This window comes from Acomys minous (genome assembly GCF_964271855.1).
Source record: "Acomys minous genome assembly, chromosome: 8".
Classification (NCBI taxonomy): Eukaryota; Metazoa; Chordata; class Mammalia; order Rodentia; family Muridae; genus Acomys; species Acomys minous.
The window spans coordinates 53,923,549-53,951,118 of NC_140489.1; the positions used below are offsets into that span (position 1 = coordinate 53,923,549).

General features: G+C 35.9%; 1 pseudogene across 1 annotated transcript; it reads left to right on the plus strand.

The window, feature by feature from the left end:
* The first annotated feature begins 5,574 nt into the window (after positions 1-5,574).
* On the plus strand, positions 5,575-5,899 carry LOC311604105 (small integral membrane protein 19-like; annotated as a pseudogene). Its single transcript has one exon. The product of its transcript is annotated as a small integral membrane protein 19-like (transcript).
* Positions 5,900-27,570: the final 21,671 nt, after the last annotated feature.

Here is a 27,570-nt window from a genome sequence, read left to right on the forward strand (position 1 = left end):
TTTTGTCCTTCCTGGCACTTTTCCACTACACTTCCTGTCCTTGTCCCATTGTTGGTCTGTGAGTCGCAGCATCTGTTTATAACCTCTGCTGGGTGGATCCCCTCAGAGTACAACACTGATAGGTTCCTGTGTACAAGCATAGCAGAATTACGCTAATAGTGTCAGGAGTTGGCTCTCTTACATCAGTGTGTCTTGGGTTGAGCCTAGCAGTGGTTGGACATTCCCTAACTCTCTGATCTATCTGTTCTATCTTTATTCATGAATGTCTTGTGGGAAAGGTATATTTTGGATTAAAGTTTTTGTGGGTGTGTTGGTGTTCTTCACTAGGAATCTTGTTTAGTTAGAGGGTGTCTTCTTTAGTCTCCAATGGCCCCTGCTACTGGGAGCACCAGCTAGAGTACCCCTCATATCCTCCTGGAAGCCTATTCTGACTTCAGTTTGTCAGGCAGATGCCCCCACCCACAGTTACTCTTTCCTCGGCAGGCCTTCTGTCCTCCCGCCTCTGCTCTCCCTAGATCTGATTTCCACCTTTATTTCTCTCTGTACTCCCTCTGCTACACTGTTTCCTCTCAAGCACTACCACTGTCTATTCTAATTCCCTTGTGGGTTAGACTTAAGCATTCTCCCGTGGGTTCTCCTTGTTACATATCTTCTTTGGTCTGTGCATTATAGTATGTTTATCCTATACTATATGGCTAAAATTCACTTACATGTAAATACATATTGTGTGAGTCTTTTTGAGTCTGGGTTACCTCACTCAGGATGATCTTTTCTAGTTCCACCTATTTGCCTGAAATTTTCAAGATTTCCTTGTGTTAAATAACTGAGTAGTGGTACATTGTGTAAATGTATCACAGTTTTTGTTTGTTTGGTTTTGGTTTTTATCAGTTTTTTGGGGGTACAGGACATCTAGGTTGTTTTCAGATTCTGGCTATTATAAATAAAGCTTCTATGAACATAAGTAAGCAAGTACCCTTGTTGTATGGAGTGTCTTTTGGGTATATACTCAGCAATGATGTAGCTGGGTCTTAAGGTACGGCATTCACAGGGTAAGGAAGTGTCAGAATAATTTCCAAAGGGGTTGTACAAATTTGCAGTCCCATCAGCAACGGAGGAGTATTCTCTATTCTACACATCCTTACCACCATGTGCTGTCACTTGACTTTTTTATCTTAGCCATTCTGATGAGTGTAAGATTGAATCTCAGAGTTGTTTGCTTTGCATTTCCTTGATGACTAAGGACTTTATGCATGTCTTTAAGTGATTCTCAGCCCTTCAAGATTCATCTGTTGAGAATTCTCTGTTTAGTTCTGTGCCCCATTTTCTATTGGGTTATTTTGTTTGCTGGTGTTCAATGTTTTGAGTTCTTTGTATACTTTAGCTATTAATCCTTTATTGGTACATCCAACAAAGGACAGTGAAGATCTTTTTCAAAAATATAGAATGCCATTTCAGTCTATTGACAGTGTCTCTTGCCTTATAGAAAATTTTCAATTTCAAGAGGTCCCATTTATTAATTATTTTTAATATTATTATTACTATTTATTAATTAAACATTTTTAATTTTTACATAAGCACTTATATTATTAGACAGTTATACAATAAACTACCTAAAACAAGAAGAACTATGACACAATCAGGAATTATATAAATGTTACGTTCCTAGTGTTTTGGCTATTTGTATTTAACAGCCTTGGAGAATACATCTTTCTTATCTAAGTGTATCTAAAATTCTGAATGTAAACCATTCTCTATAACATCTTGTTATTATCAACTTAAAATATCTATCTAGACCTTAAAACATTTTAACCCCTAACAACTAAGCTTCATTGTAAAACTAAGCTACCTGGTCTTCAACTACATTGGACACTTGAGAAGGAATAAACTTGATTACCTGAGTGTGCTGGGAGTTCAGGTTAGTAGCTATCCAGATGAGAAGATGACAGAGACAGTTTGCTACCTGAATAGTCACCCAAAACTCTCTATAATGTTGGAGCACCTTCTTCAGCCTACTGGTCCAAGATATCTGACAGACATATTTGTGAAGCAGGAACTATTGAGGACTTGCTTACCCTGTCTTTGCAGAGTTTGGCAGAATTCTGTCTGTGGTAGAAAGAGGATATTTTGCCCAGTGGCTTGTTTGCCACATTTGAAGCCATTTTCATAAGGAGGTTTTTTGATGCTCATCATCTTCTTTGAAGTAGGCTTGGTGTTGCCAGGAGTTAACCTGTCTCATTGTCAGTGAATCTTTAAAATAATGAAAACACTTTAAAATGCCATATTCTGCATGTCTCTGAGGTACTTGAAGACCTTATCTTACTATCCTACTTTATCTTTCTATAGAATCATATCTATCTGCTGCACCTAAGAAGTATACTCTTGTGATAAAAGTAGACTATTCATTGACATAAGCATGATTTGATCAACTCACAATTAACTTGTGTAGCTTATTTTCCTAAACAGCCTGCAACAGCCTTTGAAAGTATTGGAAGTAAACCTTGTATTATAATTGAGTTATATGGGTACAATACCTCATATTAGAATATATATATATATACATACATATAAATAGTGTGTGTTTGTGAATAATAAACTTACATTTGAATTCTATACTACTGTGTCTAGAATTAAACTTATTTTGCATCTATACACAAAATTCTCTATGAGTGAATTAAAAATAACCTTGTGAATGACAAGGCATTAAGTTGAGGAGTAGATTCACTAATCTTTTTTTCTCTGTTCCCTATATATTTCTATATTACCCCTTCTTTCTTTATAACTCCTATCTCCAAATCTAAGAGTGTAAAATAAAGGAAAAGTGAGACATCGCTGAAGCTAACTTGCTTTCTTTCTAAATAAGACCAATAATAACTTGTAACCAACTCCCAATGATAATCATTTATTATTGATCTTAGGGCCTGAGCTGTTGGAGTTCTGTTCAGAAAATTTTCTCTTGTGCTGATGATTTCAAGGCTCTCCCCACTTTCTCTTCTAATAGATTTAGTGTATCTTGTTTATGTTGAGGGCTTTGATCCACTTCGACTTTAGTTTTGTGTAGAGTAATAAATAAAAATTTATTTGCATTTTCTGCATGTAGATATCCAGTCAGACAAACACCATTTGTTGAAGATGCTATCTTTTTTTCTACTGTACAGTTTTTACTCCTTTGTCAAAAATCAAGCTTCCATATATGTGTGAGTTTATTTCTGGGTCTTTGATTCAATTCCACTAGTCATCAAATCTGTTTCTATGCCACTGCCATGTGGTTTTTATTACTATTTCTGTGCAAATAGCTTGAGACCAGTAATGGAGATAACTTCAGAAGAGCTTTATTATATAGGATTGTTTTTAGCTATTCTGGTTTTTTTCCTTATGAAGTTTAGAATTGTTCTTCAGAGTCTGTTAAAAATTCTGTGGGTGTTTTGATGGGGATTGCATCCAATCTATAGATCGATTTTGGTAACATGGTCATTTTAATATGTTAATCTTACTGATTAATGAGCATAAGAGATCTTTCCATCTTCTGATATCTTCTTCAACTTCATTCTTCAGAGACTTTAATTTCTTGTTCTACGGGTATTTGACTTGCTTAGTTATAGTTATTCCATGAAACTATATTAATTGTGGCTATGGTGAAGGGTGTGGTTTCCCTAATTTCTTTCTCAGCCCATTCATCATTTGTATACAGAAGGGCTACTAATTTTTTAAGTTAATATTGTATCCAGCCATTTTGCTGTAGTGTTTATCAGATGTAGGAGCTTTCTGGTGAACCTTTTGGGGTCACTAATGTATACTATCGTATCATCTGTGCATAGTGATACTATGATGGCGTCCTTTCAGATTTGTATTCCCTTCATGTTTGTTAACTGTCTTATTATTCTAGCTAGAACTTTGAGTTCTATATTTAAGAGAGTGGGAGAGAGTGAGCAGGTTTATCTTGTCCTGATATTAATGATATTGTTTTGAGTTTCTCTCCATTCAATTTGATGTTGCGTATCAGCAACACCAGTATAGCTATGTTAATCAATATATATTGTTTAAATTTGGTTTTGTCATGGAATATCTTGTTTTAACCATGAGCGGACCCACACTCCAGTAAGCACCTGGTGCCTCGAACCCTTGACTATGCGGGAATCCTGGATCTGAGAATGGGCTCATGGCCTGGAACTCAGTGTGCCCAGCTCGTGGAATGTCCCCTCCTGTCCAGAAATTACCAGGAATTGGTGTTTTGGAGTCATCTGCCAGGTTACTTACCAGTTCCACAGTCTCTGATCTTCTGCCACTCAGATAAGATATGCACTCTCTGCCAATCTCTCGGAAGTCTCACCCCTTATCTGAGATATCTTTAGATTATTTCTTCATGATTAGTGGCCTTGTGTTAGTGAGGCAATTTCAGTCTTCATCACCAGGATATCTCCAAGCATCAACCAGCAATGCAGCAAACAGGAAAAGCAATCAGCAAGCAGGAAAAGCAGCAGCAGCAACAGCAGCAGTGGCAGCAACCAGCAACCAGCAATAGCAGGGGGGACATCAGGGTAGCCACAGCTGCCAGAGCTCCTTCTGAAGAGTCCCCCAGGATTCCAAATATAAACTATCTTGAACTGTCAAAATCATGTCTTTGCTTGAGCACTAGAAAAATCACAGTTGGCTACTGTGGTCAATATGAAGCAACCATATATCCCACACCTGGGATTAAAACAAAAATATATACCCAACATAACTGCATTTTTTTTTACAATGTATATAATTTGTTTAATATCATTCATTGGTGATTTTTTTCTTTTTTCTTTTTTCTTTTTTTTCCTCCTTTATTAATTTATTCTTGTTACATCTCAATGGTTATCCCATCCCTTGTATCCTCCCATTCTTCCCTCCCTCCCAATTTCCCCTTATTCCCCTCCCCTATGACTGTTCCTGAGGGGGATTACCTCCCCCTCTATATGCTCATAGGGTATCATTTTTAAAGAGACCAAAATTCTCACTACAGGCCTGAACTTTATCATGTGGGATAGGCTGATTAGACAGTGAGGCCCTTAGGTCCTCTTGTTTATTCCCCACAAGCCCTTGGATTACAAATGTATTACAATCAGGCCCAACTTTTACATAGGTTCTGAGGATTCAACTCAGATTTAACTTATGTTTGCAGTGCAAGCACTTTACTGACTGAGCCATATACATGGCTTTGGCAATTGTCTTTTAACTTAAAAATCAAATGCAATTTCCTGTGCTTGGTCAGGCTTTACTGAAATATATGAGTACATTTCCTTTCTCATATCTACAGCATGGAATAAAATATCTGTTCTGTGATAATTCAATCACTGTATTTTGAAAACAAATAACTTGTCTGATTTCAGAACTTGACAGATAGTGACAAATTCTGCCTCACACTGTGTCAATCTTCTAGTAGCAACACAAATATGTTGGGGGATGTGTGATACATGTTTTTAAGGAATTGAAATTGAATATGGAGTAATCCTGTGGGTGTTGGACCACTTGTCGGGGGAGGTCTGTCCTGTATGCCACCTGAAGCAGATTTCACAGGCTTGGGAACGTGGCTGGAGGAGGCCAAGTCTCATGGCTGGAAGGTACTTTGTGATGGGTGATGAAGGTTCTACTGATTACAAAGTTCATGAGGCCTGGAATAAAGCCACCAATGTTTACTTGATAGTGATCTTTCTTACCTTTGGCCTTTTCATGTATGCCAAGAGGAATAAGAGGAAATTTATGAGAATATTTAGTGTGCCACCTCCAGAAGAATCCTATTCAGAACCCAATTTTTTATGACACAATGAGCAAAAGTTGCTTAAGACAGCAATTGAAAATGCATTCCATTTCAAGAAAATATGAGTATCAATAGCCACAGAGCCAAGCTGACATTGTGCAGCTCTCACTGGACTGAAACTCCAAACTGAGTGACATACCTGATAGTGAAGCAAGATAGCAACAAGCCCCTCACCCCTGTCCTAAGTCATGAACCTGACAGATAAAGTCATCCTACTTGTGCCCCTCGTCCTCCTCCACTCTCTTTTGTTGCTTCTTCTAGGACTTGCTGCCTAATTACAAAAATACCCTTAGGACGAAGGGGCTTTGTGACTTGATTCCTTTGGATTCCTTTGGATCCCTTTGGAGGATCTTTGGTGTCTTCAGGATACAGGGAAAAATACAAGCATGTCTTCTTAAGCAGGAGTCCTGGAATTATTAACATTTTGGAATATTTTTACAGAGTTAAAAGATGAGATTCTTGCTGTTGGAGTTGTTTGCTCTTAGGATGTGGTCTGTGATGTGTGAAGAATAGTTTGTGTTGCTGCCTCTACTGTTAGTTGAGTTAGTGGTCTTTACTTCAAGACTTGTATGATACACCATGGACCTTGTATTCTCTTCCTCATCATGAAGTGTACCCCACCTGCTTCTTGTAGATACTTTCTGTGACTGCATTTGTCTCTCTCTAATTGTATCCCCCAAAACTGTTCTTTTGTTTCCTTGCCTCCATATGGCTCCTTGAGGCCATCTCTGTCTTGATATAGGGAACTTATGTTCCCATGGTTTCTCCTGTCACTGTTAAATGTTACAGCTAGTGTCTTCTGCTGCTTAAAGCTATACATTTTTGTACAGAAGAAGAAGAAGAAGAAGAAGAAGAAGAAGAAGAAGAAGAAGAAGAAGAAGAAGAAGAAGAAGAAGAAGGGAGACTCAGAAAAAAACAATGCTTCCAACCCCTGTATCATATATAGGTACTTATATAAATGAGGGGTTATATATTTTGTTTTAAAAATCTCTTTGGTAATTTCATCAGATAGCCCTGACATACCAGCATAGTTTTTCTCTTTATATTCCATTTACCTCTCCTCATTTGCCTTAAGAAAACATTTAATTATTTTTTGTCCATTATGGGAGTGAACTATTGTCAATGATTTTTATATTCTCCATAATATTAAATTAAAATTAAAAATTTTTATTTAAAATTAAAGTATAATTGCAGTGTATATTCTTTTCCATTCCTCTGTCTAACACTTCTTATTCATTCATCTACCCCCTAAACCCAGAACCTCTATTTCTTCATTTGGTGATAAACACACACACACACACACACACACACACACACACACACACACACACACACCTTAATATGTTAGTATAGTATATATTATATAAAATTAGTATATAATGTACAATTATATATGATATGATTCTAAATATTTAACCACAACCTGCTCAGTCTGTATGACTTTACTGACATGTATACAGTTTTACTGCTGACTACTTGGTATTACATAACCAGTGAGGGAGCCTATTTCCCATGTGCTCAGGCCTTCTTAGTTGCACATACTTCTTTTTCTGTGTTGATGCTCCATGAGATTTTCCCCTTCCATGGTAGCATAACCGTTGGTGTTATCCTTGTTCAGGTTTTGTTTAAGCATGCATGTTTAGTGTTCTCACTGCACATTCATCCAGTAATCAGCAAATTTGTTTTGCACAGCAGTCTGTATTTGACACACAAGGTTGTCTTTACTGCATGGATACATTCTCCCAACTGATTTAGAACTTTACATTCCATTGTACTCCCTGTTTTCCACCAGAAGGTTTTATTTGATTTCATACTTAGTGATTTCTAACATATCCTTTTTTATCTCTACCCACTCTAACACAGAATCTTTCCAATTCCCAATTCTCAAATTGAACATCCTCCTGTTTCTAAATCACAAGAGCTGGGGACTATGTCCCCAAATCTATTGATGCTCATAAATTATATACTGGTAATGCCCCAACTTTGGGCCTCATTCTTTGTAATAAATGTATAAATGATTACACATTGTCATCTCTATCTTTTGAAGACACCGTGTAAAAATAAAAGAAAAAATCTTGTCTCTGATGTCTTCAGTAATTTTAGGCACCAAACAATGAACCCTTCTTCATATTACTTCATATTTCTTTATCTATAGGCTTTAACTCTCCTTGTATTTTTTATCACATGTGTAAGCAAAACTAATAGGGAGTTATATTAACTATGTAATAGTATCATGTCATAAATTATTATCATTATCTCACAATATTATGGATTCTAAGGCTTCCCTAAGTCAATAGCAACTTGGCTATTTCAAGTTTAAAGACTTTATAACCAGAGAGTCTCTTTTTATTAATTGCACTCCAAGCAGAGCTCCATGGCAAGAAAACACTTAGATCCTAACTCAAGGCAATAGGGCAGAGTAAATGTGTTCTAATTTACTCCACTGTTTAATTATATTAATCACTGCACTTTGCTTATAGCTTGAAACATTATTCCTATTCATAGCTATATGCAGAGTCATCTCTAACTACAATATGAGCATCTCATGGCCTTGTCAAACCATTATAACAAATCTGCTCTCCATTAACCATTTCAAGCACTCCTTATAACATATACCAAGCATCTTGTTTAAACTTTAGACTTTCTTTTATGTCACAGAGAGTATTCCAGTTACATATGTCAGGTGCCTACAGTGTTCAGAAGGAACACCAAAACCTATTACGATCGTATCAGAACATGTGGACTGCTATTATATTTACTCTATCTGATACAGCTTTTTGTTTGAAATACTGCAATACCTTTGACAAAATTTATTGGGAAGATATTTTCTTCCTGTAGTAATTTTGATATTGCACTTGAATGCTCTATTTTTTTTTGTCTTCTGGAGAAATGAATGTTTAATAAGGATAATTGTAAATTTGAGGCATTGCTGCTGTAAGCCTTGGGAGCAGTAGGGTAAGTGTGTTACAGAGAGATGCTGTTACCTGATGAAGGACAGAGTATGAGGAAAATGATGCTAAAGCAACCAACCACAGCCTCTGAAATGTCAGGGCCTAGCTGTCACTCTTGGACTAGCTGACAGGATAATTTACTAAGATATTTCTTATCTGTTGTACCTCACCCTTAAAACTATATTGAAAATATGTTGAAAACAACATTACAAGTTATTGCTGCCCTGGGCTTCAATATCTTGTAAAATATCAGCAGTGCACCCACTCTGAACACATTGGAAAAGCATCTTAGTACATTACTGCCTCCAGGAGTGGAGACCATGTTTATGGAATCAGGAAGTTATGACCCCATCTGTTACGTATGTCCAATAGCTTACTATTGTAAAAAGGCTGCGGTGTAACTTCACACATATCAGGCAGGCACAAAGATTGTTGGCAGGAGAATTAAATCACTATATATTTTCCTTAGTTTATTTCTCAGACTCCAAGTCAAGCTAATATACTGTAGTTAAAATGATCTTTCACTCCAACTGGTAACCCTTTTTATTTGCTCTTGCAGGTTACTTCTAAGTAACCTACATTCAAACAGAGCATTAAAAACTCACTCATATGGAAAGCAATGAATCATATTTAAAGAAAAGGGGCCAGCTGGAGTGATGGCTCAGTGGCTGCTGTCCCAGAGGATCTGGAATCAATTCTCAGCACCCAAATGGTAGCTCACAGCCACCTGTAACTCCAGTTTAATGTATTTGATGCCCTTCATAGGCACCAGACAAGCATGTGCTACACATACATACACACAGGTAAAAGATCCATACACATATAATCAAAATATTTAAACCATCTCAAATCTTACAATAATAAAAATGGAAACATCTATGAATTTTAATGCTTTTCCTTTTGATTTCTTTCTGCCATTTTCTATAAATGAAGCAATTCTGCTGTTTGTGACTTCACTCTCTTGTAAACTCTTGCCTTGTTAGTCAAATCAGAGAATAATTAAACTAAAATGAGGCATTATAATGTATGTGCACTTTATTTTTGTATGTATTGTTTTAGCACTATATGCAAAATAGATTCTGAAATGCTACTCATTATAAACGAAAGCCAGCAAAGGTCTTTACTGTCAACTCTACATTCTATAATACTTTAAATGGGTTATATACAGCATAAAAGGATATTCTTTTAGTTATTCACCTAGTAAAGTATTGTACACCAAATGTATACTAGACATAATTTATTGAATGATTTACTTCAAATTGTTTTCAAAGTGGCTTGTAAAATTGCATCTAGTAGGTCTAATGAGGGCCCTCAGTTGTTAAGATGACTTTGTTGCTCTTGAAGAAGGCCAAAGTTGAGTTTCCAGCCTCCACCTTGGGCGAATCACACCCACTTCTGGTGCTTCTTAAATACTTGCAATTCCAGGCTCAGTAGATTTGCTGCACTCTTCTCATATTCACAGAACTATACAAACAGACAAGGATAAAAATAAAATAAATATTTAAAATTCCATCCAATATATAACTTCACATGACTGTTATCACTTTAGCAATGTAAGGTTGTCAATAAGTATTAAGTGGAGAACAAAGGCTGTAGATATAGAACCCACACAAGAATTGCATGCAACAAAATGTAAATGATTTTAATTTCTTCAGAATAAAATCTTAAGGTATCAAGTCTCTTCTTGGTAGCCTGCTATCCTATGAACATATATACAGGGGGAAGAAGTCCCCCTCAGTCACAGTCATAGGGGAGGGGAGTAAGGGGAAAATGGGAGTGAGGGAGGAGTGGGAGGATACAAAGGGGATAACCATTGAGATGTAATATGAATAAATTAATAAAATAAAATTTAAAAAAATAATAAAATCTTAAACTACAACCATAACACCTTGTAGTCATTAATATTGAACTAGAAAGAAGAATGGTGGCCCACACACGTAATCCCAAGTATTTGTTGCTCATGTTGAATGCTCTTAGTTCTAGGCCTGTCTAGACCACAAGGTAAATTAAGACCAGCAGCCTGGGTAACTGAGGAAGACCTTGAATGAAAATGTTATTTTTTTTTAATAGGGTTGATCATGTAGTTCAGTAGCATATAGTGTGCTTAATATGGATGGGAACCTGTTTTTAATTCCTACTAACACACACACAAAAAACAACAACAACACACACATACACGCAGAACTTCTGAAGATCTATTTTGCAGCACATAAAATACATAGGAAAGAACTGTGTGTATTAAGTTGTGAAGACAGTAGATTTTCAATATTTCAACTACAAAATATTGAGAAATGTTTTAGATGATGGATGTTGTAATTAGCTTGTGTAATATTTATTTATTTACACTGCACACAAAGCCACACTGAAAATTATACTCTAGATTTTCAACTTTATCAGTTATATGACAAGAAATACATACTAGGCATTTCTGTTTGAATGTGAACATAAATGGTCATAATATACTGAGTTTAAAAATGCTAAAAGGTATATATGTAAACAATATAAGTTATATCATATATACCATGCTATAACACATAACACACCCATTGTACATACATACCTAAACACCTAACACTAGAAAATATAAAACAAATACAAGTGGCTATTTGTAGGGATACAATACGAACCTTGGAGTGTGATTATTTTATTTATATTATATTTATATTTTATATTTATATTATATTTATATATTATAGTATATTACTTTATAAATGTTCATAATAATAGTATTCTATGAGTTTTAAGTTTTTGACTTAAGACATGTTTGTTTTGTCACTGTATTTTTAAGTAAATAACTATTGTAATTTCTCATATTTCAAATTATCTCTCCTACCATTTTGTTTGAAGTCATTTCCACTAAAAAAGAAAAATGTAGCCATGAGATAGAAGAAATTACTTCTTAAGAAAATTTGCTAACTCAGCCACAATAGTATTCTAAGAGAGAAAATATGGTTTCTGAGTTGTCTGTATAAGAATATAAGCCACAACTTCTTTCATTAAGATGAACACTCTGATCTCTGGTGAAGTATTGTTTTTGCAAGAAGGTCGCCCCTAGATGCTATCCAGTCATCACATTTTGGAGACGGAACCCCTTCTTGTGACAGCAATGCAGTCCTTGCTGCATCGGTGCCCCCTGCTGGAGTAAAGTCACACAGACAGACCTGTGCAGTGACCCACTAGAATACCACTGTCTAGATGTGTAGGTGTTGCATTTTCCAGTGACATTTGTGAACGGAGAACACGGGAAGGAAAATACACTGCAGGACCTTGATGTGGTGCTGTGATTTCTGACACACTTTCAGACCAACTGCCCTACACTCTTTGGTGTTTCCTGAAGGGTTTTAGTCAGTAGTAAACCAAGTGTGCACCCCAAGTTCAATACTCAGTGAGGAACAGATAAGATTAACAAGAACACTGAAGGACTAAAGTCTTTGCAAAGGACACATTTATAGGTATCTGTGTGTATTTGTTTTCACATTGGAAATATTCTGCCTATATTTTGCAACTAAATAACAGCATTGGGAGCCTGATAAATATACAATAACTGTATAAATACCGTGTGCTAACAGATCATAATGAGTGAGTTAACCCAGAAGCAGAAAGAGTCAAATGGTATATACTCACCTATATCTGCATACTAGGCCAAGGGGCATGTCCCATGAAAGTCTTCACTAACCAGGAAACTGGGACAGAGGGGAGGATATCCTATTGGGACTCTAGATGAGAGAAGCATGGGAGAATGGCAAAGTTGAAGGATCCAGAGGATCCTAGAAACCTACAAGAAGAACATTATGATAGGCAGATTTGGGCCCAGGGGTCTTGCTTAAACTATGGCACCAGCCAAGGACAATACAGGCCATAAACTTCAAACCCCTACCCAGATCTAGCTAATGGACAGGACATTATCCACAGTTGTTTGGAGAGTGGGGTCTGACTTTCACATGTACTCTGGTGCCTCATATTTGACCATGTCCCCTGAATGGGGAGACCTGGTGGCACTCAGAGGAAGGATAGCAGGTTACCAAGAAGAGACTTGATACCCTTTGAGCATATACAGGGGGAGGAGGTCCCCCCTCAGTCACAGTCATAGGGGAGGGGAATAAGGGGAAAATGGGAGGGAGGGAGGAAGGGGAGGATACACAGGATGGGATAACTATTGAGATATAATATGAATAAATTAATAAAATTTTAAAAATACAATAACTGGCTTATATTTAAATAAATGTAGACTTGTATTTATCTTATAATATCCTCTTGCTTCAAGTTAGAGTCTCATATAGCTCAGGCTATCCTTAAACTTAATATATAGCCGAGGATATCTTAGAATTCAGACTCTTCCCCTTTCTCTCCTCCTCCAGTGCTAAGATCACAGGCACATCTGACATAGAACACTTATTACAAAAGTCTTAACATTACAGTGAGCAAAGTACACATGAATGGACATATTTCCAAGAATTAATTATTAGTAAATGATGTGTTTTCAACTATTGGTTAGTTTACATGAAACGAATACATGCCTTTTCTTTAAAACACGAGTAAAATACTGTTCCCATTGAGGTCCATTTTTCAATTTTAGGGTTGTAAAACTACAGATACATCTGTCTTATAATCTTCAAATCAAACTGAGCCAGTAATAAAGCTCACAGACATATACTTCTGCAAAATGATGGCATTCCATTAGGTTTTCAGCACCCCAAATTATTGATATCATGAAAAGATTGCACATCTGATTCTAATGCAACAGGGATATTCTTTTCAGATGATTTTTCAAGGACAGGTCCCTTTGTCAAGTTTTTCCATCTTTCTTAATCTGCTGAAGGGTGGCAATAACTTCAAGACATTCTCAGCTTGATATGCTTTGTGACTGTGTTTCTAGTTGTCATTCAAGTAGGTCAGAGAATAGCTCCTCTCTTGAGTCATACGAGTGGTTTGACATTGTAAAGCTCTCCTAATTGGGGCTGGAGAAGGGCTGAGTCAGCCCAAGTGGCTGACAGAAAGTCTCAGAGCACTGCTATGTGAGAGCCAGCATGGATAGCCATCTGCTGTGATTATACTGACAGCTGCATCCTTCCTCTCCACTGAAGAACCGCACCTGAGGAGTCAGTCCAAAGTGAGCCAGCTGCTGCAGCTTTACTCTGCACAGTCTTCCGAGAGTGCCTGATTATCCAAGCACAGCCTTTACTTCTCCTCAGCTGTAAGAGACTATGTTCAGGCACTGCTGGGTATCCTAATACCTTGGAACATGCCTTTGAAATTAAATTGGGTGGCATTATTATTCTTTCAGAAATATGCAAATACTTTCCCTCCACTTTGAATCATTCAGAAATAAGCACTTTATACACATTATCATAACTAATAGTTTTAAAATATGTTTAATGCTCTATAGCCATACTCCATAGTTTAGGCTTCATATAAAGATTTTCATTGAAGGTATGCATGGATAAGAGCAGGAACTCTGGCAGAACACCAGAATTTGTCTCTCAGCACATATTTCAGGTGGCTCACAAGCTTCAAATTATCTGACTCATTTTCTGGATGCCAAGGTGTCCTCATACACTTCACTTGGCATACTATCCTATGTTGCCTCTCTTTCCTATAACAAATGCTATGGCCAAAAAGCAATTTGAAGAGAAAGTGATTGTTGAATTATACATCCTGATCACAGTCTTAGTTAGGGTCACTATAGCTATGATAAAACACCATGACTAAAGCATGTTTGGAGGGAGAGTTTTTGGCTTATGCTTCCACATCACTGTTTATTATCAAAGGAAGTCAAGACAGAAACTCAAGCAGCACAGAAACCTGGAGGCAGGAGATGATTAAGGGGCCATGGAGGGAAGCTGCTTTCTGGCTGGTCACAACAGCTTGCTCAGCATGCTCTATTTTAGAACTCAGAAGCACTGGTCTAGGGATACCACCACCTACACAAATTAAGAAAACACCTTACAGGCTTGTCCACAGTCTGATCTTGTAGAGGCAGTTTTAAAATTAAGATTCTTCTCATCTTAGATGGGTTTAGCTTATGTCAAGTAGACATAAAACTACCCAGCATAATAATTAAGGAATGTCATGGCAGGTGCTCAAGCAAGAGCATAGGCAGAAACCATGAAATAAAGCAGCTTACTGGCTTGTTCTCCATGGCTTGCTTAACTTATTTTCTTATACACTCCAGAACCCTATGTAGAAGACTGCAATCCACTCCAATGGGTTTAATTGTCAAGTATTAATCAAGAAAGCTCTCAAAAGACATGCGGACATGCCAATCTGATGGAAGTGACTCTTCTTCTGCTGTTTCCTCCTTCCTTCTTACTCTAGATTTTGTCAGGTTGATAAAAACTAACTAGTACATAGGCATATATGCATGAATCTAAACAAAAATCAACTTAATACAAGCATTTTCCCATATGTCTACAAAGTGTTTTGACTGTATTTATTCTTGTTTACCAACACATTCTCTCATTTTAGATTGTCTATGGTGGATTGAATACGTTTGGCCCCCATAGACTCATGTGTTTGAATGCTTGGCCCATAAAGAGTAGCACTATTAAAAGGTGTGGCCATATTGAAAGAAATCTGTCACTATGGGGGCAGGGCTTTGAGGTCTTAAAGTGTTCAAGCTATGCCCAGTGTAAAGCACACAGACACTCTCCTCCTAACTGCCTTTGGACCAAGAGGAAGAACTCTTGGCTCCCACAGCATCATATCTGCCAGCATGCTGCCATACTTCCTGCCATGATGATAATGAACTAAACAACTGAAACTGTAAGCCTGACCCAATCAACTGTTACCTGTTGTAAGAGGTTGCCTTTGTTGTGGTGTCTCTTCATAGTGATGAAACCCTCAGTGGGACATTGTCTTTCCAGTCCGGTAAGTTTCATCTCTCTTTGATGTCTCATTCTGAAAAGTAAACATGAGTATCACCTACTGCATGGTGCTTGTGTATATTTCAGAGAAGGATAAGGCCTCACATATTTTCACACACACACACACACACACACACACACACACACACACACACACAGAGAGAGAGAGAGAGAGAGAGAGAGAGAGAGAGAGAGAGAGAGAGAGAGAGAGAGACTTTAAAAGTAGATTGGGATGTAGAGCTCCTGAGGGTCTCAATGATATAAAGCAAGTGATTTCTTCTTTTGATTAATAATCATCAAAGAGAGTGCCAAATTTATAGATATGTTAGAAAATGATAAATTTTCTGAAATAAGATGTCATTGATTTGGAAGGGGGTGGGGAAGAGATGCCCATTAAGGTAAAAGAAGGACACAAAACACAAAATAGACTAGACCATAAAAATTTACAGCCAGCATATAATAACAAAACCACCAAATATACAGAACAAAAGAAGAACATTAAAGCTTACAAAGAAAAAGACCAAGTCATATAAAGACAAATCTACAAGAATAACAATTAGATTCTCAATGAAAACAAAGCCAGAAGGACTGGACATATTTGTACAGACTCTAAGAGCCTACAGATTCCAAAATGGACTAATATTCCTTGCAAACTTGTAATCACAATAGATGCCAAAACAGACTAATATTGCTAGCAATCTTGCAATCACAATAGATGATAAAACCAAAAATGCAATATGTGCCTACAAATCCAGCTCCACAGAAGGTGCTAGAAGGAAACCTCAAATATAAAGAGGATAACCATACCCAATACAAACAGGATATAAAAAATACTAGACCAACAATTCAAAAAATGGGAAACACATACACAGAGTCACCACCACTAACACCACCATCATCACCACTGAAACAAGAAAAAACAATTAAAATGCACAACTTACTAATACGTCTCAACATCAATTGTGCCAATTCCTCAATAGAGTAACAGAGAATACAGGAGTGGATTCATCATTTTGCTACGTCCAAGAAATATACCTTAATGTCAAAGATGGATATCACCTTAAGGATAAGAGAATGAAAAAAGATATTGCAAGCAAATATACACAAGAAGGAAGCTGATTTAACTATTTTTTATATCTGAAAAAATGATTTCAAACTAAAACTAATCTGAAGAGATAGGCAAGGATACTAAATACTCATTAAAAGAAAGTAGAACATTATGATAGGCAGATTTGGGCACAGGGGTCTCGCTCAAACTAAGGCACCAGCCAAGGACAATACAGGCGGTAAACCTTAAGCCCCTACCCAGATCTAGCCAATGCACAGAACACTCGCCACAGTAGAGTGGAGAGTGGGATATTACTTTCTCATATACTCTGGTGCCTCACCTTTGACCATGTCCCCTGGATGGGGAGACCTGGTGGCAATCAGAAGAAGGACAGCAGGTTACCAAGAAGAGACTTGATACCCTATGATCATATAGAGGGGGAGGTAATCCCCCTCAGGAACAGTCACAGGGGAGGGGAATAAGGGGAAATTGGGAGGGAGGGAAGAATGGGAGGATACAAGGGATGGGATAACCATTGCACTGTAACAAGAATAAATTTAAAAAGGAGGAAAAAAATTAAAAAAATAAAAGAAAATTTCACCAAGAGGACATTGCAATTCTTAACAAATATGCACAAAACACAATGGCACCTCTTTCAGTATGAGAGACACTACTACAGCTTAAATCATATATTGGTACTCACACACTGATAATGGGAGATTTAATTACTTGACACTTGCTATTAGAAGGGTCATCCAGACAAAAGCTGAACAGAGACATGCTGAAGCTAACTGACATTATAAACTTAATGGATGTAACAGAAATTTGCAGAGCACCCTTCTCATCACCTCATGGAAATATGTCCAAAACTGACATCATTCTTAAATATAAAGCAAGTATCAAGAGAACAAGAAATTGAAATAACAACATGCATTCTATCAGACTACCATGGATTAAAGCTGAATATCGACAACAGAAACAACAGAAACAATCTCATGGAAACTGAACAAGTATGTACTGAGTGAAAAATAAGTCAAGACAGAAATAAACAAATTAAAGATATTATAGCATTGAATTAAGACGAATACACTATGCACCCAAACTTATGGCACATAATGAAAGCAGTTCTAAGAAGCCAATTCATAGTACTGAGTGCCTTCATAAAAAATTTGGAAATATCATATACTAAAAATGTAATAACAGAGCTGAGAAAACTAGGACAAAAGAAGAAATCACACCCAAAATGAGCAGATAGCTAGATATAAGCTAGACATAAACCCTGAGATGAAATAAAATAGAAGAAAAACTAATAAGCTACAAAGAATTAATGATACAAAAAAGTGCTTCTTTGAGAAAATCATTAAGACTCAAACTTTTATTTGTATTAATTAAAAGGTTGTGAAAGAATATTAAAATTACCAAAATTAGATATGAGAAAGAGAACATAAAACAAATACCAAGGAAATCCAAAGAATTATAATTTTACTAAACCAGAAAAAGCTGGATAATCTTCTTGATAGATGACACCAAAATTAAAACAAGATCAGATAAAGAATTTAAACAGACCTACAACCCTTAAAGAAATAGAAAGCAGCTATGAAAAGTCTCCCCAGAAAACAAACAACCAGAATGAGCTCATTTTACTGCAGAATTCTATCAGACTTTCAATGAAGAGTTAAAACCAATACTGCCAAATTATTCCACACAAGACAAACTGAAGAAACATTGACCAAATTGTTTTACAAGACCACAGTGACCCTGATAGCAAACCACATAAAGACCCAACAATGGAACAGAATTACAGACCAATTTCCCTATGAACATTAATACAAAAATCTCTCATTAAGTACTGAGAATCTGCATCCAAGAGCACATCAAAAATAACATACAAAACGATCAAGTAAGCTTAATCTGAGAGATGCAGGGTTGGCTCTCCATATATAAATAGATATACGTATTCTACCAAATAAACAAACTGAAAAAAAAAACCACATTGTTATCTCATTAGATGTAGGAAAGTTCCTTGACAAAATTTAATATCCCTTCATGATAAAAGTCGTGGGAAGATTAGGGATAGAAAGGACTTACCTCAACATGATAAGGGCAGACTATAGCAAGCATATGATGAATCCCATTTAATGGAGAACAACTCAGAGCAAGTGCGATAAAATCGGGAACAAAGCAAACCCGTCCACTCTCTCCATACCTGTTCAGTATAGTACTTAAGGTCTTAGGTAGATTAATAAGGCAACTTGAAAAGAAATAAATCGAACTTTATTTATTTGAAGATGACATTATAATATACATAGTTGAATGGAATTTTTCAGCAGGAAACTCCTTCAGCTGATAAACACTTTCAGCAAAGTAACTAGACACAAAATTAACTCACAAAAGTCAGTAGCCCTCACATAGATAAGAAAGAAGTTGGGGAAGCAACACATTTCATAGTAGCCTCAAGTTTAATATGAGGTCTCTGAATGTAATTCCAACCAATCAAGTGATAGGTTTATAGAATAAGAGCTTTAGGACACTGAAGAAAGAAATTGAAGAAGATATGAGAAGAAGGAAAGATCCGTCACATTCTTGGGTTAGTAGAGTTAAAACAGGGAAAACACTCATCCTAGCAAAAGTAAATTACAGTACAAATGCAATTGCAATCAAAATTCTAACACAATTCCTAACAGATCTTGAAAGAATGACCCTCTGTTTCATACAGACACAGAAAATAACCCAAGATAACTAAAACAATTCTGAGTAATAAAAGAAGTGCTGTAGGTATCATTATCTCTAAATTTCAGTTGTACAACAAAGCTATATTAGTATAAACAGCATGAACCAAAAAAGCACACTTGAAGAAAGACAATATCGTCAACAAATAGTTCTGGTCAAACTGGATGGCAGCCTGTAGAAGAGTCAAAATAATTCTATACTTAGCAAAGTGCCCGAAACTCAACTCCAAAGTTTCTTCTGGAGCTTCAAAAGGAAAAGGACCCTCTTTGCCTTTTCTAGCTTCTAAAGTTATCCACATCCTTGGCTCATTCCTTGTAACTGCCCCTGACACTATCATGCTGAACCACACAGGTTATCTGCTGCCATTCTGTCTTCAGTGGTAACTTCCTTCTCTCACTATTTCATTGTAAAGATGATCTCCCTCTGTGGTGATTCTTAACCACATCTGTAAAGGTTACCAGCATCAACAAGGTGGCTCAAAAATACCTATAATTCCATCTCTGGGGGATCTGATGTCTTCCTTCACCCTTTAACTGTTCTGCACCCATACGGTTCACTTAAATTCATGCAGGAACATAGGCAGACGCATGAATAAAACAAAATCTAAAAAGAAAAAGGAAGTGTTAAAATGAATAATATTGACTTATAATCAAACAACATAAAGAAAAGATGAAAAGTTTAATTTTTTATTCTGTTAATTTTAAAAAAGGTACCATTACTTAATATTAATATTTTAGTTACTTATATGTGTGCTTTATGAATGTGTTAAAAATTTACAGGAATTTACTGCTAATATAGTTTTTAAAATTACGCTTATAAACTCAGTAAAGTAAGTAGGGATTTCCACCAAATAACTAAGTATTATCATTTTAATATGAACATTATAAACACATTTTATTGTGCACTTTGCTAAGCCAATTTTACCTACAATTTAGTTGAGTTTAAAATTATTTATCACATTTATTCCAGACTTCCTGAAAAGTCTCTCTTTCATGGTTTCTCTGTGACAGACTGAAGTGAGGCATTTAAGTATTTTGAAATGTCACCACAATGAGTAATATATTTTCATTAACTAACTCTTCTCTTCTTCTGTGTTTAGAGTTCTGTTTTTGTCACTATAGTCTTAGAAATATAATCAGTAAAATTACTTTGAAAATACTCCTAAAATTGTTTTTTTTGATTCTTCATGTTTCATATATTTAATTTTTCTAAGATTGCTGATTCTATAATGTACTTCATTATTCTTCCTTGCCCAGTGTGATGATATCAGTTTGATCCCTAGGACCCACAAGATTGTAGAAGAGAACTAATTTCTACATTTGGTCCCATGACCTCTACAGGAGAGCCAAGACAAGTGTGTTCTTCTCCCACCTTCCACTGATATAGACAAACACACTGACAGACAGATGTGCACACACACATGCACACATAAATAAATGAGGTTAATAAAATTTAAAAAAAACAAGGAATTTTCATGAAAATATTATCGAAGCATTAGTGTAGAATCAATCTACTGGTTAAAAGTGAAATATATTACATAAATCTTTAAATAGTAATTTTGTTGCTGTTAAGGGTTAGATGCTTCGGGACAATTATCTTAAACTCCAGGGAAGAAAATCAACAAATTAAAACATCTCTCTATTAATTTTTGGGTTTGTTGACTGACTTTCTGAAACCACAAAAAGATATTTGGATTCAAAAGTATTAATTCCAGGGGAAATACTCCTTTTATTTTATACTTGTTTATAATTACATAAAGATCAAGTTCTGTCTGTGTGGGGGGTTGGAGGTGTGATGCACCACTAAACTTTATATGCTTAGTATAAAACATTTGGCTCTTGTTTGCTTAAAACTGCAGATATATGGAGTATTTCATTTAAATGAAATTTTATTTTTTGCAAAATATATCACTTTGTAATAAGCATCTTTAAATACTGAGTCCTAAAGATGTATTCAACAATAGAAACTTTTAACAAATAAAGGGTTTCGGATGTTTTTCTGGGAAAATAAAACCTATGTTCATGCTCAAAGTTAATATTGGAAATATCACAGTTCTTCGGTAATAAGATGCTTCAAAATAAAGTTAACATGCATGAAGATACAAATGTACTGCATTAAAACTACTTCATGAAATTGCTGATAAAATTGACAGGTCATATTTTATTTTGAAAGAATGAGGATGCAGGATAGTTAACTCCTAACATTCGTACTATTGAGAGGAGACTCACACTGTGACTATATTTTATGTACATCATTGGGATAGGTATTTTTCAAGTGTCTCTGCAAATAACACAACAGCAAGATCAGAATTGTTCACTTCATGTGAGCCTCAGCATTACCAGTTTGTTTTTTCTTTTCCCTTTTGGTTTGTTTGCTGTTTCACTTCAAGAATTCCTGAGGAGATTCTGAGAAAACTACTCCTGTCTTTAAGGGACAGTGCATAAACCTTTTACAAGCAATTTCTTGGTCCCAAGAGTTGTTGAGATTCACTGAAGCCAGAACACAGTGCTCAAATAGCTCAGTGATTGGGCTGCTATTTTAAAACAGATCTGGACATCTCAAGTATAGACTCTACTTAGCATGGTCTTACTAGAAAATATGCCTTATTTACATACTGGTGGAAATAGGCATGTAGATTGAATTCATTTGCAACAGTGAAATATAGTGCAATTTATAATCAGGGCCTGGATGTAACTAGAGTTCTTTGCATATATTTTAAAATTAAATTAATCATAATTTATACTGCAGAAAAAGATCATGATTATTCTGTAATATAATAAGCACTGGATAAACGAATCAACCACATCATGAGTTTGCATCTCTTTCTATTTTCAGATGCAAAGTAAAAAATGACAGTAGCTTGAGTAAGAAGGTAGATCCAAAAGACTTCATAGTATCACTGCCAATATAGGCTTGTTATTACTATGAAAACTGATACAAATAATCATAATGTAGCTGATGCCAATTGTGGGACATATACTGTGTTATGCACTTAACTCATATTTTTTTAAATTATACCTTGTACTAGCAATAAACATTTGAATATATTCAAAAGAAAGATTGTATTCCAAATGATAAACCAGAATCTGTTTCCAGGATCTTTGCCACTTAACTAAGGCATACTGTATGTCAATTTATACTGATCATGTATACTTTCATTAATAGACAGTCTCCACATTTTTTTATTTTTATTTTTGTTTTTTAGTGTAAAATATTTTTTAATTTTTTATTTTTTAAAAATACATTAATTTTATTACACATATATACAATTAACTACCTACAACCAAAAGAACCACGAAACAATTAGGAATTATATAAATCTTTTATTCATAGTTTTTGGCTATTTGTATTTGGCAACCTTGAAGAAAACATCTTTCCTATCTTGGTGGGTCTAAAATTCTGAATGTAAATCAATATCTATCATATCTCATCATTATCAACTATCTAGACCTAAAAACATTTTTACCCCTAAACAACTAAGCGTGTGTATGTGTGTGTGTCTGTGTGTGTGTGTGTATGTGTGTGTGTGTGTGTGTGTGTGTGTCTGTCTGTCTGTGTGTGTATGTCTATACATGCATGATCATGTTGGGGATGCAGATGAATAAATGTATGTTATACATGCAGAAGTCAAAGGACAACCTCAGATATATGTCCCCAGCTAGCCTCTACATTTTGCTGAGATATGGTTTTGTATTGCCTTGGAAATTTTCTATGTAGGCCTCAGGGCTTCCCAGGATCTGCCTGCTTTCTGCTTCTGGTCCACCATTGCTGGGGTGATATGCATTTAGCTCTGCACACAGCTTCTTACACAGATTTTGAGCCTCTCATCTCAGGTCCTCATGCCTGGGAAGCGTGTGACGTACTGAGTGAGTCATTTCCTAGCCCTTGCTTTCTTTCGACAACAAATCAACTTTCCTTTAGAGGTCTTCATCTCACCTTACAGCTGTAATAATTCAGACACACAGAATGACTTGAAACCTAAACCCACATTCTGCTCCTCAAAACACCACGCAGAGCAACTTCTCTGTCCTTTGTAAACTCAGGTGGTGCTGTCTGTATATTTTCATCATTCTACTGCAATAATTCCTACTCGCATTCTACAGGACTAAAAGTGAGTTGACTGAAAATATAAGCTGTGACTCTCATGTTCGTGCTCTCAATTCTTTGGGAATTCATTTTTACTTGAGAAAAATTAGTCATTCACTGTCTCTACTAAAGGAAAATTGACTATGGAGGGATGTGGGATATACCCTGCCTCATACTTATGGCAGATATTACAAATCACTGCATGTGATTAACTCTGAATCTTGAAAAATGATTTGAGAATTTCACATTCTTTAAAAATTGCCTTTATACTCCATTAAAATTAGATTTCCTAGAATTTATTTCCTCTGTTACAACTGTTCTTTCAAATATTAAATTTATAATTTGATACAGATTATAATGATGAATATAAAGATTGGTTCTTGGAGGTCAGTGCCTATGGTTGCCAAAATTATCCAATCAATGTACAGTGAGGAGCAGAAAAATGACTGTATGTGAGTATTATGGAGTATTCAGTATAATTCCAAACTATGTTTGTGTGTATGAGAATATATACATATAAATGCACACACATATATAAACATGTATGTGTGTGTATATATATATATGTGTGTGTGTGTGTGTGTGTGTGTGTGTGTGTGACATATAGAGAAGGAAGTAAAGAAGAAAAGAGACAGAGAGAGGGAAAAGACTGCATCAGTAAATTCATGATGTTCAGAAGACAGCATTTACATTGTGCATGTAGACCAGCACATTTGTGTTGTCCAAAAAGGTTCATTAGAATTGAGAATTCACTTAATGTTGAGAAGATTTAGACTAGGTAAAGCCTCCAGGAGTCATGGAAAGATGTTTCACCAAATGAAAAAGACAAATTAAAACCTGTAATTAGAGTAGTTAGGGCATAAATGTGTTTTAAAATGTGTATCTTAATGAAACGGGAACCTAACTTCTGCATGTATAATGAAATATATATATGGAACAAGAATATTTTCATGTCTTATTTCAAAGGCAAGTTTATAGAACTACACATACTTATTTCATTTTATTTTAAAGCCACCTAGCATATATTTTGAATTACAAGAAGTTGGAATTTGAGGAGAAACTGAGCCTGAAAGAAATTAAAACATTTATATGGCACATCATCAATACTGCTTGTTAGTTGTTTCACCTGTATTTGTATATTTGTATCCTTTAATACTTTTTGTTTGTTTGTTTGTTTGTTTGTTTGTTTGTTTTTCGAGACAGGGTTTCTCTGTGTTAGCCTTGACTGTCCTGGACTCACTTTGTAGACCAGGCTGGCCTCGAACTCACAGCGATCCGCCTGCCTCTGCCTCCCAAGTGCTGGGATTAAAGGTGTGTGCCACCACGTCCGGCTTCCTTTAATACATTTTTGTAAGCCTTTGGATAAAAAGAACAGAACAACAATAATATCTAAAACTATACAAACAGAAAAATGGGTAAAAATATAAATGTGAGTGTTTTTAATCACAACCAGTTACTTAGAACATGGAGAAGCTTTTTTTTTTTTTTTTTTTTTTTTTTTTAGTGAGCCCCTATGATCCCTGTTTAGTTGATTTTTGTGCACCACATTCTCCTGTGGTTCTTGACCCTTCTGGTTCCTAAAATTTTTCCTTCTCTCTTCTTTGCGGTTTGAGGGATCAGACTTATTTGAGGAAAACAACACAGAGAACAGTGTCATCAGCAAGTCAGACCTTCCACACAGAGGAAAAAAATATGCAGCAAGTCATAGGCCACTCTTTCTGTTCCTTTTTGCTTCCCCATCTCTGTTTTTGTTTTGTTTTGGTTTGGTTTGGTTTGGTTTTTTTCTTAACAATTTCATCTCCAGTTTATTAATAATGACCATTCTAAGTAGTGTGAAGAGATAGTTTATTACGATTGTGACTTGAATTCCTTTTATAATTAATTATGTTAATCGTTTTCCTTTTAAAATTTTTTATAAAATATTTATTTTTACATATACATTTATATTAATACATATATATTAACATGTAATATGTAATACATAATATATATATATATATATATATATATATATATATACACAATATACTACATATAGCAAGAAGAACCATGAAACAATCAGGAATTATATAAATGTTACATTTTTAGTGTTTTGGCTATTTGTATTTGATGGCCTTGAAGAAAACATCATTTCTATCATATCTCAGCATTATCATCTTAAACCATCCATCTAAACTTAAGAACATTTTTAACCCCTAACCTACTAAGCTTAATTGTAAGACTAAACTGTATGGTCTTCAATCCCATCAGAGATTTGATAAGGAAAAAAATTAATTACCTGAATAAACAGGAAGTGCAGGTAAGCAGCTTCCAAAGTGAAAAAAGGTACAGAGACAGCTTGGTGCCGGAAAAGTCCCCCAACACTCTCTATAACATTGGAACATCATCTTCAGCCTTTTGGCCCAATATATCTGACAGACATATTTGTGAGGCACGAGCTACTGAGTACTTGCTTACCCTGTCTTGGCAGAGTTTGGTCATTGACTCTGGCTGCATCCAAGCTTGCCCTGTTTTAGGCAGAATTCTGTCCCCCATCTCTGTAAAGCACATGTGTAGACTGACTGTTAGAATACTTCTATTGTGCAGTCGGAAGTCCTTGAGTTGACTGTCAGATTTAGCCAGACTCATCCTTGAAATTATTACTGTGCTAACAAGTAGAAGCTTTGATAGGAATAGTGGGTTGAATTAAAATGGCTATCATAGGTTCATGTGTTTAAATGCTTGATCCTGAGTTCATCGAACTCTTTGGGAAGAATCAGAACATGTGGAGTGGCTTTGTTGGAGACAGTGTGTAATAGTGGTGGGCTTGGAGATTTCAAATGCCCACACCTGACTCAGTGCCTTTCTCTCTCTCTCTCTCTCTCTCTCTCTCTCTCTCTCTCTCTCTCTCTCTCTCTCTCTCTCTCTCTCTCTCTCTGTGTCTGTCTGTCTGTCTCTCTATCTCTCTCTCACCATCTCCAGCACCATGCCTACCTTCCTGCTGCCAAATCCCACTGATGATCCTGGATTTCCTTCTGAAACTGTAAACAAACCCCCACTTACATATTTTTATGTTTCCTTGGTTATGGTCTCATTTTTCAACAATAGAACAGTAACTAAGAAAGCAGTTAAACCTTATATCATGTGCAGTTTTTACAGGAAACAGAGTAAGATATGTTAAAGTAGATATGAAATAGTTAGAACAAAATCTCATGTCTTTCTGGAGTTGATTATCATGCAATGGAGTTGCTGATCAGTAGTTGTTCTTCCCAAACCAAAAACAAAAAAAAAAACAAAAACAAAAAAAACCCAAAAACCTCCATAATCATAAACAACCCATTACCACAAGAAAGACTCACACTCAGTATACAAGGCTCAGATAATATGACAACTGTTATCTCCATTCATAGAAAATTAACTTCATACTCCTACTCAACACCATATTGGAAAACAATAATATACCGAGTTAAGAATACCTTTGAGTCTCTCACTTTCACACTTATTCTTTTTTAAGATGGATGCCTGTGTGTTTATATATAAGTATGCACATGCATGCAGATTCCATAGATGCCAAAAAAGATGCACTGGGTCTAGAAGAGCAGGCGGTTGTGAGCTTCTTGATAGTGCTGGGCAGTAAACTCCAGTCCTCTGCAAGGACAGTATGTGTTCTTAACTGCCGAGCCATCCCTGCAGATCCCTACACATACTACAGTAAACATTGACCCAAACTGTGATGCTGGTAAATGACACATGCTTCTAAGAAAAGATATGACATGGTACTCTAGGTGCTTATAATGGTAGGCGTATAGGAGCAACTCCTTGTAGTTTTGTTTTATTTTGTTTTTGATCAGCATGATCCAAGTTTTAGTTGCATGGAAATCAAAGTGTCTAAAACATAAGTAGTAGAATGGATTCAGAGAGGAATGGCAGGCTCCATTTTGTTGGTTTTACTTGCTAACTGATAGAGTTAATAAATAGTCAGAATAGAAAGAACATTGAAAAGTTGAGTGTGTGGAGAATCATGGTGATTGCCGGCTGTTATTTGAAAGAAGACACCTTGATGCAGATGCTACAGAAACAGGAACACAGTGTGTATGGGCTCCTCTAAAAAATATGGGTGTTTTTTTATCT